This window comes from Rousettus aegyptiacus, unplaced genomic scaffold (assembly GCF_014176215.1).
Source record: "Rousettus aegyptiacus isolate mRouAeg1 unplaced genomic scaffold, mRouAeg1.p scaffold_m13_p_9, whole genome shotgun sequence".
NCBI classification, from domain to species: Eukaryota; Metazoa; Chordata; class Mammalia; order Chiroptera; family Pteropodidae; genus Rousettus; species Rousettus aegyptiacus.
Genome location: NW_023416312.1, coordinates 86,005,337 through 86,011,214, shown reverse-complemented (window position 1 = coordinate 86,011,214; position 5,878 = coordinate 86,005,337). Strand labels below are relative to the sequence as shown.

The following is a 5,878-nucleotide window of genomic DNA, read 5'->3' as shown; positions in this document are numbered from 1 at the left end:
ACATGAGAATGTGCTCCTATGAAATATTCGGTGATAAAAGAAATGTGCAAATTTTTTGCACTGCTTCCATCTATGCAATCTAAGTATATAGGGAGCATTCCGCATGCAGCTTTGTTTCAATATAGAGATAAAAGGCGAGGAGGATATAAACCAAAACATTAATAGTGGTTATTTCTCAATTGTGAAATATTAAGTGATCAAAGAAAGATGCTGAACTATTTTTGCGATGTGTTCCTAATATGTAATATAAATGTATTGGGAACATTTTGCATTCATAGTTTTGTATCAATAATATGGAAAGACAGCTAGAAGGAAATATACCAAAAGTCTATCAAAGAAAGATGCTAAACTATTTTTGCGATGTGTTCCTAATATGCTGTATAAATATATTGGGAGCATTTTGCATGCATGGTTCAGTATCAATGTACAAATAAAAGGCTGGAGGGAGTAAAATAAAAACCTTATAACAGTTATTTGTGGGTTATGATGTGATAACGTGATAAAAGTAAGGTACAAAATTATTTTTGCAATATGTTCCTGAATATGTAATATAAGTATATTGGGAACATTTTGCATCCATAGTTTTGTAACAATATTTAGAGAAAAGGCTAGGAGGAAATATACTGGTTATTTCTGGGTTCCGATAATGTGTTTTTTTCTTTATACTTTTATGTATTTTCAGAGTAATACTTGTATAAACAACAAAATGTATTACTTTTATAGCAATAATAAAACATTTTATTTTTTAAAAGATTTTTTTTTCTTTAAAGGCATGGGCCCCTGACGTGGGAATGGGGAGATGGGGAAACACTTCCTATTTGGGCAGCAGTGGGCCTAGAATACATTTTCAAATTCATCTGGGCAAACCCTACACAGCTTTGGTTGGCTCTGCAGTGCAAGTGTGTGTTATCATTTGCTCTTGCCAAAGGAAAGAGAAAGTATAATTTTAAAACGTAACCATGACAGAATAATAGTAGTAATATTGCTAGACAGACTGCTTGCTATCTCCTATCCAGAAAGTTGAAACAGACTTCTTTTCCTCTATGACAGGGGTTCCCAACCCCTAGTACATGGACCAGTACCGATCTGTGGCCTGTTAGGAACTGGGCCACACAGCAGGAGGTGAGCGGTGGCAAGCGAGCGAAGCTTCATCTGTATTTGCAGCTGTTCTCTAGCGCCAGCATCACTGCCTCAGCTCCACCTCAGATCATCAGGCATTAGATTCTCATAGGAGCACTCGTCTCTGGTGCCAAAAAGGTTGGGACTGCTGCTCCAGGAGGAATTCAGGATGGTGGGACTTCGATGCTTGCCCAGGGCCTTAAGACCTGTTGGCCATGCCTGAGTCATTTACCAGGAAAACACATTATAGAAAATCTAATTCTATGTATCTAACTTTCTGCAGATGCAGATAAAGCCTCCTGCATTTTCCTCCCAACTCTGCTGAGCTCCATGACAACCCTGGTGTTGAAGAACATGTGACATTCAAATTTAGGCTTTCTATGTTCTGTTAAGAGAGACAACCATTCAGAAACATTTTGGGCCTATGGCCTGACAAGACACCTACCAAGGCTTTGAACGTTTCTTGATTGCACTGATTTGAACAGAGACACCACATTAGAAAAGGACCTACAGTCCTTTCCATGCTTTTAGAATCACTCTGGGGAAACTTTTTCTCCCAAAGACTTATTTGCACTCTGCAGCAAGACCATATTAATAGACATTACTTCAAAATATGTCCATCCTATTCCTGAAAGAAGCTGTATTTGTGAGGCCAAAATGTATTTTGAGAACGTTCTTTCAATTTCCTGATGCCAGGCCCTTCCTTGTTCTGCTTAAGAACCAAACATGTCCTTTTGTGAAATGTGTGCTCCTCTTTAAGTCTTTCATAAGCATTTTTCTCTGTTGCATTCGATCAATCAGAACACATTTTCTGAGTGCCTAACTCTGTGCTACTCACTTGTAGGGAGAGGATAGGACTGGAGAAATGAGGGTTAAAGTGATACTGAGCCAAAGCAGCCTTGAACACAGGAATCCTTTCCTCTGGCTGCTACCGGGTACAGAGCTGGGATCAGCTGGGGCTTTGACCTTCTTCTGAGACAGGTCGGACCACACAGAATCTGCTTTGCTCAGCTGAATTATCTGGTGTTCTCCTTTCCCCCAGGCTTCACTTTGGTCCCTGCTATACACAAAGTTGGGAAAGGGGAAGAGTGTGGGAGGTGGAAGGGTCCTCTTCCTAAATGAGAGAGAGGGAGAGAGAGAGACTGAGAGAGACTGAGAGATGCAGAGAGAGAAAGAGGGAGAGAGATACTTAATATAAGCACTGACCTTAAACTCTTTTCATTTACCAGTGAAAAAGCTCCAGCCCCCTGCTGAACCAATAGTGTCATAGAATTTGGCTAATACAGAGAGCACTCCTCCTAGTTGAGAGAATGCCAAGAAGGGATGGGATGATGGGGGATGTGGGGGCAGGCGCAGAAGGAGCTGGAAGCTGCCCTTTGCTAACCAATCACGTCAGTGCAATCCCTCATTTTACAGAAGAGGAAACTGAGTTGCAGAGAGAGGAAATAACTTGCAGAGAGGTCATGCAGAGAATTGGTAACAACGTTAGAACTTGAACCTTGATCTTCAGTGCTCTTTCCAATGTAATGCACTGTGTCTAAAGGACAGAGGGAGTGACCCAGGAAGGTGCTCTAAAGGATGCGGGACTTGATGAACACCTTGAAGGTGGGTGGGGCCAGAAGAGGTAGAGAAGGCAGAAGACAGGGCAGTCAACAGATAGGTCTGAAGGAAATTGTTAAAGTTAAACCTGGCTTTTCAACGTGGGCTATGCAGACCCTTCGGGGTATAAGACAGTGTCGTAAGAAGTGCAAAAAAACACAATATTTATGGCACAACTTCCTAGAACACAGATTTGATTCAATAATGAGTCCTTGAAAGCCCTATTTTCTATCAAAACAAGCACAAATTCAAACCGATAAAACTGAGACCTCAAGATAATTCCAAGTTTGTCACAGGGCCCTGCGGACTGTCCAAAGACTTCCATTCCAGCCTCATTCTGAGGGAGTATTTGTGCACTGTCTAGACGTTTGGCGTTTTGTTTGTTTCTCCTGCCACTACCAGGGACCTTGACTTCTGATAACAGCTCTTTCCTTTGATGAACTGCTCCTCCTGGGCCCAATCATAGTAAACTGCTTGTGCCTGCCACCAGGCACATGACCCAAGTCACGTTTCATGCCCCTTTCCATATTGATTGTGGTACAGAAATTTCATGTGACCCTAGCCTAACCAATGAGAGTACATCCCTGGGATTTTTAAAAAATTGTTAATGGAGACAGTCTCTCTTTCTTCTGCAGTTTCTAAGCCTGGAGCTATATGTGGCTTTGCCCTCACTCACTCTACCATGTCCATCACCTGGAGGAAGGTCAGGTTGAGCAGGAAAGAATGAGAATAGGTCTATGGCCATGCCACCCTGAACGTGCCCAATCTCGTCTGATCTCAGAAGCTAAGCGGGGTCGGGCCTGGTTAGTACTTGGATGGGAGACCACCTAGGTATACTGGGCGCTATAGGTGTAAAAAAAAAGAATAAGAATGGCACACACACAGAAACACATGAGAGAGAGGGAGGAGAAAGGGAGGGAGAGAGGGGGTGAGAGAGAGATATAGACAGACAGAGATATAGAGAAATGATGATGCTTCTGTCCCCGGCCTCGTGTATTTCTGAGGCCAGCTCCACTATTGTCTTTCATAGTTACTTGAGCATGTATTATCCCTTTTTGTTTAAGCTTGTTTCATTTATTCATTTAACAAATACTTATTGAGTGCCTTCTAGTTCCAGGCACCATTTTAGGGTCTGGAAGTAGAGCTGTAAACAAAAGACACAATGACCCTGATCTCACGGAGTTTACATTCTAGATTGATTTGTGTTTCTGTCACTTGCAACTGAAACAGTGCTGCCTGCCAGATCATGGAAGACTTTACATGCTAGGCTAAGGACCAGAGGGAGTTTATACTATAAACAAGGGGAAGTCTTTGAAAATTCTTGAGCAGAGGAGTCATATGCTCTTTCCCAGAAGTCTAGATTTCAGGCAGACCAGGTTGAAAAAAGTGACTATGGAAAAGCTTGAGTGGCTGGGACTTCAATTTGCTTTATTTTTGAAATACCCTCATAAAAAGCATGAGGGACCCCAAATCAAGGTCCCTGGAATGAAACTCAACTTTGAAGAAAAATAAAGTACTTCCAGGAAGTTGTCCAGGCCTAACTCTTCTGGCATTCCCACACCTTCCTTGATTGGTTGGTTCAGGCTTTCTCGGCCTGCTCCATTTTCCTGTCCTTTGCCCGTGTACTGCCCAGACGTCTACCTGCATGTGGAGAGCATATGTCACTGACCAGAACATGTTAGCTGAAGGGAAGGGCCATAGGAGCTCGTGCCTAAGCTGCCCTCTCCCTGGCCTAACCCACTGCACCTCTGAGACCCATTCTAAGTGCTTCCGTCTTTGGAAGACTTCCTCTATTGCCCCCAACCATGCTGAACCTCCTTTGAGAATCCCTGCCACACCCTTGTCCAGGCACTTGCTCAGAGCAGATGTGGACTTTTTCAGGTGTGCCTTCTGAAATTCAGTAGGAAGCTCTGTGAGATCAAGAAACAGGCTACCCCTCACCACCTCCTGCATGGAGCCTACCCCCGTGCCTGACATAGCAGATGGGGTGCTCAACCTAGGTTGGTTAATAGGAAATGGCTTAGGGATAAGGACATCCAAAGTCTTTTTCCTGGGACAGTCCTGGTTTTGGCCTATTTTATTGTCATAATTATTCATAGCATTCTCTTTCACTCTCAAAAGTGTCCCATGATAAATTATATTATTATCACCTACTCATCTGGAGAGTACCAAATGTGCTGTTGTCACAGCCAAGTTGAAGTGGCTCCTGATATAGGACAAAATATTTATAAAATCAAAACAGCACTATATTGCAATTCCATGCTCTGTCACTTGGAACCAAACATGCTCCTTCCAGAGCTCCAGAAAGTCTTGCTTGCTTGACTGAATCTGGCTCCCACACACTCTCTAGCACATGAGACATTAAAAACCACAGTCCAGCATGTCACAAGATTCAGATTTTTGCCTCCATTTATTTTACACTATGGGTATGTAAAATAACACTGTTACTCCCCAAAAAGACTGGAAAGGCACACAGGCCCAGTTCAGGACCAGAAAGAATTCAGAGGCAATCATGAAGAAGCTGCAAGTCCAACAGATAAGACAAACTGCTGCTTGATGATTCTTTCAAGCCCTTAGCTTGTGAAAATTGGTTTCACAGGAGCAACCAGAAGAAAAAGCACTCTCATCCTATAATCCTCCTATTCTCCTCTTTACTGCTGTCTCCCTAGTTATGGCTTCATCCTGCCACTTCTCCTCGCACTCAAATTGGGACATTCTGTTTGCCTAGGATACTCACATTTTTCAGAGTGGAGTGCTTGTAAAACAGGTCTCTCTTTGATGGGTTGAAGATGGACACAAATTCTTTGACATCCCCCCCCACTGGGCCCTGGGGTCCATGCCCTCTCCACTCGAATCTGGGCTGGCTTCACCATGTGGTAGAAGTGGCCTTGCAGCTTCCATCTGGGTCCTGTGGAACCTTGAGCTTCCATGTAAGAGACCAGCAACTTTGAGAGAATCGTGCTACAGAAACCATGGAGAGATGTTGCAGAGAAGCTTTGAGACTCCAGTAAGGAGAGGAAGAGATGCCAGGCACCCTCTAACTCTTCCAGCCCCCAGTGGTTCAGGTCATCCCAACTGAGTCTCTGGATATCATAAGTCATCCCTGCCAAACTGCAGATTCGAGAGCAAAATAAATGATTGTTGTTGTTTTAAGAGACAA

The 5,878-nt window shown here is 43.3% G+C and overlaps 1 pseudogene; it reads left to right on the top strand.

The window, feature by feature from the left end:
- Window positions 1-3,451: 3,451 nt before the first annotated feature.
- On the top strand, window positions 3,452-3,570 carry LOC118608475 (annotated as a pseudogene).
- Window positions 3,571-5,878: the final 2,308 nt, after the last annotated feature.